The 13,014-nt window shown below is 43.6% G+C and overlaps 1 protein-coding gene across 1 annotated transcript in view; it reads left to right on the top strand.

Moving 5' to 3' along the window:
• LOC126299384 (katanin p60 ATPase-containing subunit A-like 1) overlaps positions 1–13,014 on the top strand; it is a 105,945-nt gene that overhangs the window by 531 nt on the left and 92,400 nt on the right. The gene's annotated exons all lie outside the window — the stretch shown is intronic.

Below are 13,014 nucleotides of genomic sequence, written 5' to 3' on the forward strand. Positions count from 1 at the left end.
CAACAAACATATTCGCCCTCTAACTTGCAGTAGCCAATTACTGATGGATTCTATCCGGGACTCCATTAAATGGTAGTGCATGTGGTGAATGGTTTATGTTCAATGAGTAGTCAAAGCATATAAAATATTACGGCCGTCAGCTCTTAACCATGAAGCTGCATTTGGGTTCATGTATGATTTAGGACAATGATAACCTACGCACTGACCCGTTAGTAGCTTGAAAACTGTTGCACCAAAAACTCGAGACCTTTCATTTGTTATTATTTTACGTAAAATAACCGTAACTACGAAATGTTTGATGTATAATTTTGTTACAAGAAGGTTTTTATATTTTTCGAAGGTGACTATGCTATATGAAAAACCTTTAAAATCACTGGGAGAATAATCAGAATTTTCGTAGAGTTATTTTCGATTTGAAAAGAAGTGACAGCGGTAATTTTCATTTCCTTGATTGTCAGTTTTTAGTGCAGGCCTTTATATAATTTTTAAGTTATTAGAGTATATTAGTTATTGACAATGTTATGGTTCTCTTATCACCGCCCAAACCTGTTAGTAGACAAAATCATCTAGTACGTGAAGTATTCTTCTCTCTTACTGTAAAACATTTTGCTGTGTACAAGTGTGTGTTTAAATCGCGGGGACTCATTGAATCTGTTGATACCAAATTTCTTTGACTCATCAAAATCCAGAAGTGTAGGTAATTTCTTGACTTTTATTTGGTGTCTCTGTCAGCTCGCAAACAAATTGTCAATTTCCAACCTGACATTAACGTTGAGCTTCACTGCAGGTCAGTCTGCTCCTTTGAACTACATTCCAAATCACAAAACAAGAAAAATGAATATTCTTCATGTTCTATTCTATCCCTGTTAGTGAACATATGACAAAACAATATTGTTACCTTGAGAATTGAAGCAGTTGTCCGGTGTCTGTAGGGGTTCCACTGTTGTTCCCTTGTTGGCTGTTCCTTTGTGGACACTGTTTCAGTGACCCAAAGTTTAATTCATAACATTGTCATGTCATTGACAGATAAAGATACAGGGATGAGATGAATGCCATTGGCCTCTTGTACTGCAGTAGTATATAGTTGACCATATAGAGTTTAGTATGGTACGAGGATAAAATATTATGCAAATACTGTACTGTAAATATGTTTAACCTCTCCAGTATTCACTTCTGATGCACAGTACTATTAGGATGGTACATCCCACAACTGTCTAAGAGAAGGTAATTGTTCTTCATGACATGATAAAATGTTTCTTGGGAACTGTCAATGTCATTGAGTTCATGGCACACAAATTTAAAGCAGAAGTCTATGTTGGTCACCGACTGTTAGGGGACAGTAGTTATGACCACTTCACCTGCTTCTGAGCTATGCCACTGGTAGAAGTGTCTTTTCTTGTACCAGTTGAAATGGCACAGTGGACAGCTACTATGTTTGTATTAAGTAGGAAGGTGATTCAAATAACAGTATGGTCCAGATTTAGATTTCCTGTGATTTTCTCAAATTGCTTAAGTTGAATGCAAGGACAATTCCTGTGAAAGAGCATGGCTCACTTTGTTCCCTTCCTTCCTCTATCTTAGCTTTTGCTATATCTCTAATGACCTCATCAAAGGGATGTTAAACCCAAATCTTCTGCCCATCCTTGGATCAATTCAAAAATACTGATGTTTCAAATGAAGTTATGCAGCAATATTAACATCTGTTGCTAACACACTAATTTTGCAGTTAAACTGCAAAATTTTTCAAGTTTACTCCCAAAATATGCATAAATGTGTGAGCACTTGTGAATAAAAACTTTACTTGGGTGTCACTTACTTCATTTCTTCCTTTGCAGGGCTGCTACAGGAGTCTTCTGCCTACTTTTAGGTAGCAAAAATGAAAAGGAAAACCAACCCCAGAAACACTCACATTAAAATATATACACTTTATGCAATACACTTTTTGCATGTGTATTTCATTTGAATATGTCCTGGTTTGTAAAATGATTTCTAAATAGCCCTCTGCATCAAATAGTCAGGCTGAAATTAGTCTCATAATTTATTGCTTAAAAGAAAATGTGTTAATTTATTTCCGTTCATCTTTTTATGCCCTTTTTTCTGTACGATACTTCATAGTGCATATTGTGTCCAGCATGTATGGGATTCTTTTCAATTAAATGAGGCCATTACCTTTTGAGGTATTAATCACCCTGTTTTGAGTGTTGTTACTGTCTGGTGCAATAATTATAGTATTGAAAGTGATAGAGAAAATAATTTCCTACTTCATGTCTGGAAGTATATTCTCATATATATGCCAGAGTGATTTGATCATTATGTTTATATAAAGTCACTTCATAATTGTTTTTCATTGGTGAATTTTGTATGGCTGCCATGTGCGACTTCTGACACCCATCCCCATATGGGCATCATATGTAACAGCACAACTTTTGAAGTGGAGAGTATGCCAGAATCTTAAATAATTTGAAAATTTGCTGGAATATGAGCATAAATTAAATGAGGCTTTTAAATCTGTAGCAAACTTTAACAGTAAATGACTAAAATAATGTACCAAATATTTACAACTGGTTTAGTTTTTGAATTAGGTGACTGTACTGACCCAGATGTTGGAGAAAATGCTAACTGTGCTAGTGTGTTGTGTCTACACATATTTCATCATTAGCACATGGTTGCTGTGCTACATACTCGTATTTATTTTATTAATGATCCTCACTGATTATGAGGTTACTTGAGCTTAGAGCAGTGCAAGCATATATTTTAAAAGTCAAACTGAGGGATTTGAGAACTAATTAATATTGAGCTCCCTGTTCTGTAAATACTCAGACTAAATATCCTGAGAAATTCTGTACTTAGTTATTTGTACTTATCTCCTTGTGATATCATAGCTGTTTAGTTACTGTTGAACATAAACTTATCAAAAGCTCATCTGTCTTTAAGTCTTGATGGTGAGTGCATTGAAGTTTGTGATACTGTTATACCACTGTTACCAGAGAAGTCACCATTGACACAACCTTTTTTAAAATAAAGGTTGTGGTGACAGGCTTATGGGTAATGTAGAACATTTAGGGTGCTAAGTGATAACTTTGTTCTGAATTTGTGGACACAGTGAATGTGTCATTACAAAAATTTACACATTGCAAACTCCAAACTTACATTTTCGTCCCTCCTGAAATTTTCTATTTTCCGACTGGTTTGATATTTACAAGTTTTCAGTGTTTGAAGATATTAATAATAACAATGTATCTGCTCAAATTACTTAAAATAAATGAGACTGATTGTCTGATGGTGATATAGATGCCATAATGACGACTTAGTCCTGATCATATCCTTTATTTTAATCATAAGTGTAGTAATAGTCTAAACATCTTTGGCAGTTAAGGAAATTTAATCTAAAATGAGCATAAAGAAAGTACCATAATTTCCTATGTTGGGTGCTGAGCTAAAGATGTCACTGGATCGCAGTAAATGTTTTTCCATGAACATCATAAGAAGTCCCATTCCTATACCAGTATGAAAATCCTAGTTGACATATTAGTCAGTAACTTCAATCACTACGCCATGCGGCTAATCACATGTTGAGTTTTCACAATTTGTGGGTGCTGGAGATTCTGTTGTATGAGGGCCACCCACCAAGTAAAGAACATTTGCACATACAGTTTGCACACGTGTCTTGTGGCAGCTAATCAGTGGTTTCTGGTGTTAATTGTGATGTGGGACAGTTACCACATGTGGTTGTAACTGTTCACATGGTAAGTGCAGATATGACTGTGACAGTGACTGTGCTGGTTATGGGTCATGCAGACTGTGAGGAGGTGCAAGATGTTATAATGTTTCCTGCAGGCAAAAAGTGTTAGACCCTGTGACAGTCACCACAGACTTTTTACTGTTTGTGGCGAAGGTGTAATGAATGCAACTAGTGTCCAAAAGTGGCACATAATGTTTACGAAAGGGGGAACATTTGTTAATGATGAAGGGAGGTCAGTGTGAACCTCTGTCATCACAGATGTGCGGAAACAAAAGGTGGATGACATCACTTGACAGAATACACAATTCACGATTATTGACATGCATGAACAATGTAAGGAAGTGTCTTGTTCAGGTATGCCTGACATTGTCTGTCAGCACATAGGGTAACAGAAAAACTGTGCACGGTGAGTGCAACAAATGCTCACGGATAATCAGTAAGCTGGGAAAACAGGTGATGCATTAGTGTTCTTGGAGTGTTACAAAAGGGATTTTTACGGACCATATGGTAACAAGATGAAACATTGGCTTATCCTAATACCCCAACAATGAAGCAAGAGTTTGTGGATTGGTGTCATCCTCAGTTGCCACAGAAAGCACGCTTGTTCTAACAGAGTGCATAACGTCAAAAATTGATGGTGTCTGTAATCTGCAATGGGGGGGGGGGGGGGTGTCCTACTTATGAATTTCATACCTCATAGCACAACAATCAGTTGTGATGCATACTGTGCTACCCCTGAACATCTTTGTTGTGCTATCCAGATCTGCCGAAGAGGCAAGTGCTTGTGTCATTGTTCTTCCACACGACAATGCACGTCCACATTCTGACCAGCAGACAGAAGTGTTGCTGCGTGAGATTCCTGTGGGACATCTTTGAGTGTTCTCCCTACAATCCGGACCTGGTACCATTGGACTTTTCCTGTTTCCAAAACTGAAGGAGTACACTATGTGATGAAAAGTATCCAGATACCTGGCTGAAAATGACTTAAAAGTTCATGGCACCCCCTCCATTGGTAATGCTGGAATTAAATATGGTGTTGGTCCACCCTTAGCCATGATGACAGCTTCCACTCTTACAGGCATATGTTCATTCAGGTGCTGGAAGGTTTCTTGGGAATAGCATCCCATTCTTCATGGAGTGCTGCACTGAGGAGAGGTATAGGTGTCGGTCGGTGAGGTCTGGCATGAAGTTGATGTTCCAAAACATCCCAAAGGTATTCTATGGGATTCAAGTCAGGACTCTGTGCAGGATAGTCCATTACAGGGATGTTATTGTCGTGTAACCACTCCACCACAGGCCGTGCATTATGAACAGATGCTCGATCGTGTTGAAAGATGCAATCACCATCCCCGAATTGGTGGGAAGCAAGAAGGTGCTTAAAACATCAATGTAGGCCTGTGTTGTGATAGTGCCACACAAAACAACAAGGCATGCAAGCCCATTCCATGAAAAACACGACCGCACCGTAACACCACTGCCTCCAAATTTTACTGTTGTCACTACACTGGCAGATGACGTTCATCGGGCATTCGCCATACCCACACCCTGCCATCGGATTGCCACATTGTGTACTGTGCCTCGTCACTCTACACAACATTTTTCCATTGTTTAATCATCCAATGTTTACACTCATTACACCAAGCAAGGCGTCGTTTAGCATTTACTGGCATGATGTGTGGTTTATAAGCAGCCACATGAAATCAAAGTTCTCACCTCCTGCCTAACCCTCATAGGTCTTTCAGTGGATCCTGATGCAGTTTGGAATTCTTGTGTGATGGTCTGGATAGATATCTGCCTATTACACATTATGGCCCCTCGTCAACTGTCCTCGGTCTCTGTCAGTCAACAGACGAAGTTGGCCTGTACACTTTTGTGGTGTATGTGTCCCTTCACATTTTCACTTCCCTATCACACCGGAAACATTGGACCTAGGGATGTTAGGGGTATGGAAACCTTGTGTACAGATGTATGACAAGTGACACCCAGTCACCTGACCAGTTTGAAGTCCATGAGTTCCACGGGGCACCCCATTCTGCTCTCTCACTATGTCTAATGACTACTGAGGTCGCTGATATGGAGTACCTGGTATCTGGCAGTAGGTGGCAGCACAATGCACCTAACATGAAAAAGTATGTTTTGGGGGGTTGTCCCTTGCTGGTTAACATTTTGCAAATGAAGACACCCTGAAGGACTCTGTAACGACCATGTTGAATAGCCATGAGGCCACATGGTATGAAGAGGGTATACACAAACTGGTGCCATGGTATGAAAAATGCCTTAATGTCGAAGGCAGCTATTGAAAAAGTAGCCAAAGTACTTGCCAAAACATGTATATTCAGTTTCGGTATTATTATTAAAGTGTGTCTCTCTGGATAGCCCATGTACATGACACTATAAACCAAAATTGTTCATTCTGTGGTTCCCTCAGGGGGCTCAGCATTCGTTTGCTGGGTACGGGCTTGGCGAACCCGGGGTCCTCGAGCTGTGGACTGGTGTGCGCCGTCAGTCTGCTGATACCGTAAGCTCTGGATATGCTTCAGCGACCACCGTTTGGCGCAACGGTGGAACGTTGTGTGTCTTAGGGACCGGGGATCTTGGCTTGGTTGCCTGGATCGCGAGGACGGTACATACCTCTATAAAAAAAACCTTCAATCTTAAGGTGTGCTGCGCGCCGATAAGATGCATGGCTGTTGAGGTGGAACAGTCGCTAACGGGCAACCTCTGGGGAACCTGCCGCACCTCAGTTGTACAAGCCTTATCCAGGCATGCGGGGCTCTGTCTGGATGGACGTAAGTTTCCCTAGCTGCTCGTGGGACGACCATGAATACCACGAATTCTTCCTCTTTTCCTCCTCCTAATTTTTCGCTGGCCAGTGGGATGGGTGGACCGCTGGTAGGCACTACCGCCCAATCCAACAAGAGGGCTAGGTTAGCCAGTCCTCCTGACTCCGGCGTCAGCAAACGTACAGCAGTTCAGAGTAACAGAGCACATACTGAAAACCAGAATGTGTTTTTAATTATAAAAAGGAAAGAGGGTTCCTTTGAAAAGGTTTCGCCATTCTATATCCAAAAGGGTCTAGAAGGAATAGCTGGAACTTTAAAATCAGTGAAGCGTTTACGGACTGGGACACTACTTGTTGAAACATCAACTGCTCAGCAAGCAGTTAACCTTCAAACAGCTAAAAGCTTGGGGGAATACACTATCGATACAGAGCTTCACAGCTCCCTGAACTCCAGTAAGGGTGTTGTTACCTGTAGGGATCTCGTGGACATTCCTGTAGAATAATTAAAGAGTGAGTGGGCTCAGGAGGGAATTGTTGACGTTCAGAACATCATGAAAAGGGTGGATGGGAACCTGGTGAAATCAGACTCCTTCATTCTTACTTTCAATACCCCCAAACTCCCAGAACACGTCAAGGCAGAATTTCTTCGACTAAATGTCCGGTCTTATGTCCCAAACCCAATGCGCTGTTTTAAGTGCCATCGTTTTGGGCATACAACTCTAGGGTGTAAGGGAGAAGCGGTGTGTGGCAACTGTAGTAAGGCTGCCCATGACAGAATTGACTGTTCGTCACCTGTCAGATGTATAAACTGTTCTGAAAGCCACCTTGTTTGGAGTAGGGACTGTAGAATCTTCCTAGAGGAACGTAAAATACAAGAAATAAAAACAACTAAACGTATCCCCTACAGTGAAGCCAAAAAGATCTTTAAGGCCATGCAGCCCCCCTCCCCCCCCCCCCACATTCGTTACGTCCTTTGCTTCCATTGTTCAGAAGCCGCATCTGAAGGTCGATGCATCTACACAGACGGAGGTTGTTAGTGTTGGCACGAACACGTGCACATGTCAGTGCCCTTGCAAGGCAGCAACTGTATCAGAGCCTGTAGCCCCTCCTAGAACAGCAGAGAAAGGTACAGTAGCTAACATTGAAGAGGGCCAGGCATCTCCGATTGCTGAGGCTGTTCCAAAGCCCAGCATGGTGATAAACACCCCAGCTCCTGTTCCAGCAAAGCCCTCTAAACAAAGGAAAGCACATGTGAAGCAGCACCAACAGATTAAATCGGCTGGTAAACCCTCGGATCATGTTAATGTGGTCCCGCTAGATGCTTCATCAGACTCTTCCCCAGAGCTGATGGAGTCTGAGAATATGGGGCAATCATCTCGCCCCAAGACTGAGCCTCCACCCGCTGCAGTCTCCCCACCTCGGCGGAAAGAGAGGCAGAAAATACAACCACCATGATGGCTCCCATACTACAATGGAACCTGCAAGGGTTCAGGACACATGTGGAGGAACTACGTCTGTTGATTCAGGATAGACCTATGTGTGTATGTCTGCAAGAGACAAATTTCAGTGAAACATACACCCCTGAGCTACGTGGTTATGTCCTCCACAAAAAGGACGACCTGAGTGGACAGAGAGCTCGAGGAGGAGTAGGTATCTTCGTCAACACAGACTACCACTCCTCGCCTCTCCCCCTTACGACGGATTTACAGGCAGTTGCAATATTAGTCCATGTGTGTTATATGCTAACAGTATGTTCGCTTTACCTGCCCCCACATGATGTGCTTGACGAAGAGGCTCTCGGTGATCTTCTTACACAGCTCCTCCACCCCTTCATCCTCTGTGGTGATTTTAATGCACACAATATGCTTTCGGGCTCTGTGAGTACTTGCCCCAGGGGTAGAGCAATTGAGAGGCTTCTTCTGTCTACCAGTGCCCATTTGCTAAATACAAGTCAAAGCACGCATTTTTGCATTGCAACTGGGTCGTTCTCTGCCATTGATCTGTCGCTTTGCTCTCCAGCCATCGCCCACACTGCTGCATGGGAAGTAGTTGATGACTTACATGGCAGTGATCACTTCCCCATGCGGATTCACTTGCCACATACAGTGGAACCAGAAAGGAAACCACCTCGATAGGTGTTCGGTAGAGCCAACTGGGCACTGTATAGTCAACTCGCCCAGTTTGAGCATCAGGTCAGTGTCCAGGAGTGGGTGGATCATATTACTGAAGTGATCCACCACGCCAGTGAAGCGTCCATCCCAAAGTCCACGGGACAACCGAAGCGGCAGCCTGTCCTTTGGTGGAGCGACGAATGCCGCTGTGCAATCAGGGCTAGGCGGGCAGCTCTGCGTAGGTTCAAATGCCGGCCAACTGTAGAGAACCTTGCAGCTTTTTGGGTGGCGAGGGCAAAGTGCCGTCGGATTATACGAGAGAGCAAGAAGAGGACGTGGCAGCAATTCCTTAACACCATTAATCGTTCTACGCAAAGTTTCATTGTATGGGAGACCATCAGGAGGATTTCTGGGAGAGGTGGGAGGTGCCCTATGGCTGCTATAATGTGGAATGGTACTCTCCAAACGACCCCAAAAGATATTGCCCAGTCTGTGGGGGCTCATTTTGCAGCTGTTACTGCAACCGCCAGTCAGAATCCAGCTTTCCAGCCCCACAGAGTGGCTGCTGAGAGGAGCAGTTTTGACTTCCACTCACCCTATACAGAAGAGTACAACTGCCCATTTTCCATGTGGGAACTGGATTCTGCATTGTGTGGGGCTCGTGATACATCCCCTGGTCAGGATAGAATCCACTATAGCATGCTGCGCCACCTCACAGGGAGAAATAAAGAAATCCTCCTCCGACTTTTTAATCTAGTTTGGATGTCCGATCACTTCCCTGACTCGTGGCGTGAAGCAATTTTAATTCCTCTTTTAAAACCTGGGAAAGACCGCACGTGCCCAGGTAGTTACCGTAGTGTTGCCCTCACTAGCTGCGTGGGAAAGACCGTGGAGCGGATGGTCAACCGCCGCCTTGTCTGGATGTTAGAATCCAGACAACTCCTTAGTCGCTTTCAGTGTGGGTTCAGGAGGTATCGCTCCACCTTTGCTAACCTGGCCCTCCTGGAGGCGGCCATACAACAGGCTTTCCTGCACCAGCATCACCTGTTGGGAATATTTTTTGACATTGAAAAGGCATACGACACTACTTGGAGGCATCTTATCATCAGGCAGCTCCACGAATGGGGTTTTAGTCGATGTCTTCCCAATTTTATTCGGTCCTTCCTGTCACTACGTTATTTTCAGTACCGAGTCGGAGACATACTGTCTAGTCACTTTGAACAAGAGAACGGTGTCCCTCAAGATAGTGTTTTAAGTGTGACGGTCTTTGCTATTGCTATTAATAGTATTACGTCTGTTGTGAAAAGTCCTGTGCAGTGTTCCTTGTTTGTGGGCGATTTCTCTGTATTTTGCTCCTCTTCAAGCCTTGCAACGATGACTCGTCAGTTGCAACTCACTCTTGATGACTGGGCACAGAAGAGTGGTTTTCAGTTTTCAACTGATAAATCGGTGTGTGTTCGTTTTAACCATTCTCGTTCCATTTTTGACTTGCCTGAGTTGAGGATGAGGGACACTGTTCTGAATTTTAAAGACACGGTGAAGTTTCTGGGCCTCACTTTTGATTCTAAGCTTACGTGGCTGCCACACATTAAGGAACTGAAAAAACAGTCTCTTGAGGCGCTGTCTATTTTAAAATGTCTTAGTCACCTCACATGGGGAGCAGACAGGACTTGTCTGCTCCGGTTTTACAGAGCCTTCGTGCGGTCCTGGCTTGATTATGGATGCACGGTGTATGGGTCTGCAAGATCCACTTATTTGAAGCTGTTGGATGTGGTGCACCATGAGGGGATTCGGCTGGCCACTGGGGCGTTCAGAACGAGCCCCATACCGAGCCTGTGTGCAGAGGCAGGTGAACCGCCACTTCACCTGCGGCGGCGTCTACTAATGGTGTGCCAGGCCTATCAAACAATATCCACACCATACACGCCTGCATACCACACTGTTGCTCAGCCTCCACTGGAAAGGCTTTTTCGCAACCAGCAACGAGCAACAAGGCCCTATGGGATTCGTGCAAAGGACTGCATTTTAGAGGTGGGTGTGGCTGGTTTTAATGTTTTATGTCGAGGTTGGAGCAGATACCCACCTTGGCTCCTCCAGAGGCCCAGACTGATTTTAGATTTGGCGAATTTTAAGAAAGACAGTACATCAGATTTTACTTTCAAATCTTTATTTTTTAACATTTTAGATAGGCATCATGATTTTACAGTAGTATACACTGATGGATCCCAACAGGGGGATTTTCTTGGCTGCTCAGTAGTGTTCCCCGAACGTGTCATCAGGATTCGCCTTCCCCAGGAATACACTGCTTTTTTCTGCAGAACTTCATGCGATCCTGAAGGCATTGGAGCAGATAGGGTGTACTCAGGGCAAAAACTTTCTAATTTGCTCTGACTCAATGAGCGCATTACAGTCACTGCAGAACCTGTACCCAGTGGAGACGTTGGAACAGCTGATTTACGACCAACTGTACGTCCTCCAATGACAGGGCAAGCAAGTGTCCTTTAGCTGGGTGCCAGGGCATGTGGGCATACGGGGAAATGAACAAGCTGATAGAGCTGCCAAGGATGCAAGCAGATTACCGGAGGTGACACAATGTTCTATTCCTTTGCAAGGTATTGTTTCTGTGCTGCGGTGGAAGTGTATGGAATTGTGGGAGGAGCAATGTCTGGCGGTGAGGGAAAATAAGCTGTGATTGGTGAAACCCACCATCCAGCCGTGGTGGTCCTCCTGCCGGTCACCTAGGTGTGACGAAGTGGCCCTTACACGTCTTCGCATAGGGCACTGTCCTCTTACGCATGCCTTCTTACTACGGCGAGAGGAACCCCCACTGTGTGATGCCTGTGGCGTATGAATCACTGTACGCCACATTTTAGTTGAGTGTGATTTATATCGTTCTGTCAGGGCGGAAGTTAATATTAGTGGGGATCTGCCCTCGATTCTAGCCGATGACGAGGTGAGTGTCAAGAAAGTTTTAAGGTACTGTGATGTTTCTGGGCTTCAGCCAAAAATTTTAGGTTGGAATTTTTAGTGTGTTGCCGAGTGGCTTACCACTCCTTTTTATACTTGTAATAGGCCAGTTCCAAACATGTGCTGAGTGTTTCATTTTAACCCTTTCACCTACGTTCTCTTGCAGTTATCCTCTTTATGTGCTGCATTCCACTTTGCAACTGTTGACGTGCAAACTGCCTATGTAGCCTTTCACTTTTAATTTTAGTCCTATTTTAGCACTTGCTGCATTTTAGTGACACCCGTCCGTTGTTGTTTCCGTTCGGGCGCTAAAGACTACACTGTTGAGTGCCCATATCCACCATATCCATCCATCCATCATTCTGTGGTTTCATAAATATTACTATTTCACCTGAGAGTTTAATTAGCATGGTCTTTTAGCTTTTTGTGTATTCTTTCCACTGCATATGTTTGTGTTATGGATAAGAGAAGGTATTCTCGTGGTTTTTTTTTTTTTTTTTTTTTCCTTCGCTGATCTGAGATACTGTCAGTTTTGCAGAAACTATGACTGCAACTCGGGCTCTTTTGCACTGATTGAAGTGATATACCACCACAAGTCTTACATTCACCACACCAGAGGTTGCTGGAGTACATTTACTGGATGTACATTGCTGAAAATAAAATGTAACACCCTCAAGAACAAAGCGATATTATGGACAAGTGAGGTGATGCTTAGTTCTTCATTGTAGAAGTACATGATCACAAATTCAGACCAAATGAAACACACATCACAATAAAGGATGCCCAGTCACACCAATACACAATATACCCATCTCCAGCAGCAACACAGATGGGTATTCTTGCGTGCAAATGATCATAAAGGTGCCAAATGGCATCCTGCAATTGACTGCCACAAGCATGTTGCACCTTTTTGTGTAATTTGACAATGATTCTTGCAAGCTCTGTAGAATAGGTTCCCACTTCATGTTCCACACATGTTCAGTTAGTGGGAGATCTGGTGATCTTGTTGGCCAGGGCAGTTGTTGTACACTAAGAGTAGTATGTTGTGTCACAGCTGCTGTAAGAGTGTGTGCTGCTGAAAAATACCAAATGTGACCACGAACTGTAACTGATGACTTGCCATACCATGAATCCTGGGGTGAGACCTGTGTGTCATCGTTGAATGCCCTCTGGAATATGCAGCTCAACAGGTCAATGCCATATACATGGACATCGTCACTCACATACAGACAGAACCTACTCTCATCGCCGAAAACAACAAAGTGCCATTTCACTCTCCAATCAACTTTCACAGTACCAGAGTAGCCATACTTGGTGGTGTCGTGGTGTCAGTTGTAGCCTGGCCAGAGCCACACATGATCTTAATCTTGCTCTAAGCAGATGGTTCTCACTGCTCCCTGATGACACAGCAT

The sequence above is a fragment of the Schistocerca gregaria genome, chromosome X, assembly GCF_023897955.1.
Source record: "Schistocerca gregaria isolate iqSchGreg1 chromosome X, iqSchGreg1.2, whole genome shotgun sequence".
Taxonomy (NCBI): Eukaryota; Metazoa; Arthropoda; class Insecta; order Orthoptera; family Acrididae; genus Schistocerca; species Schistocerca gregaria.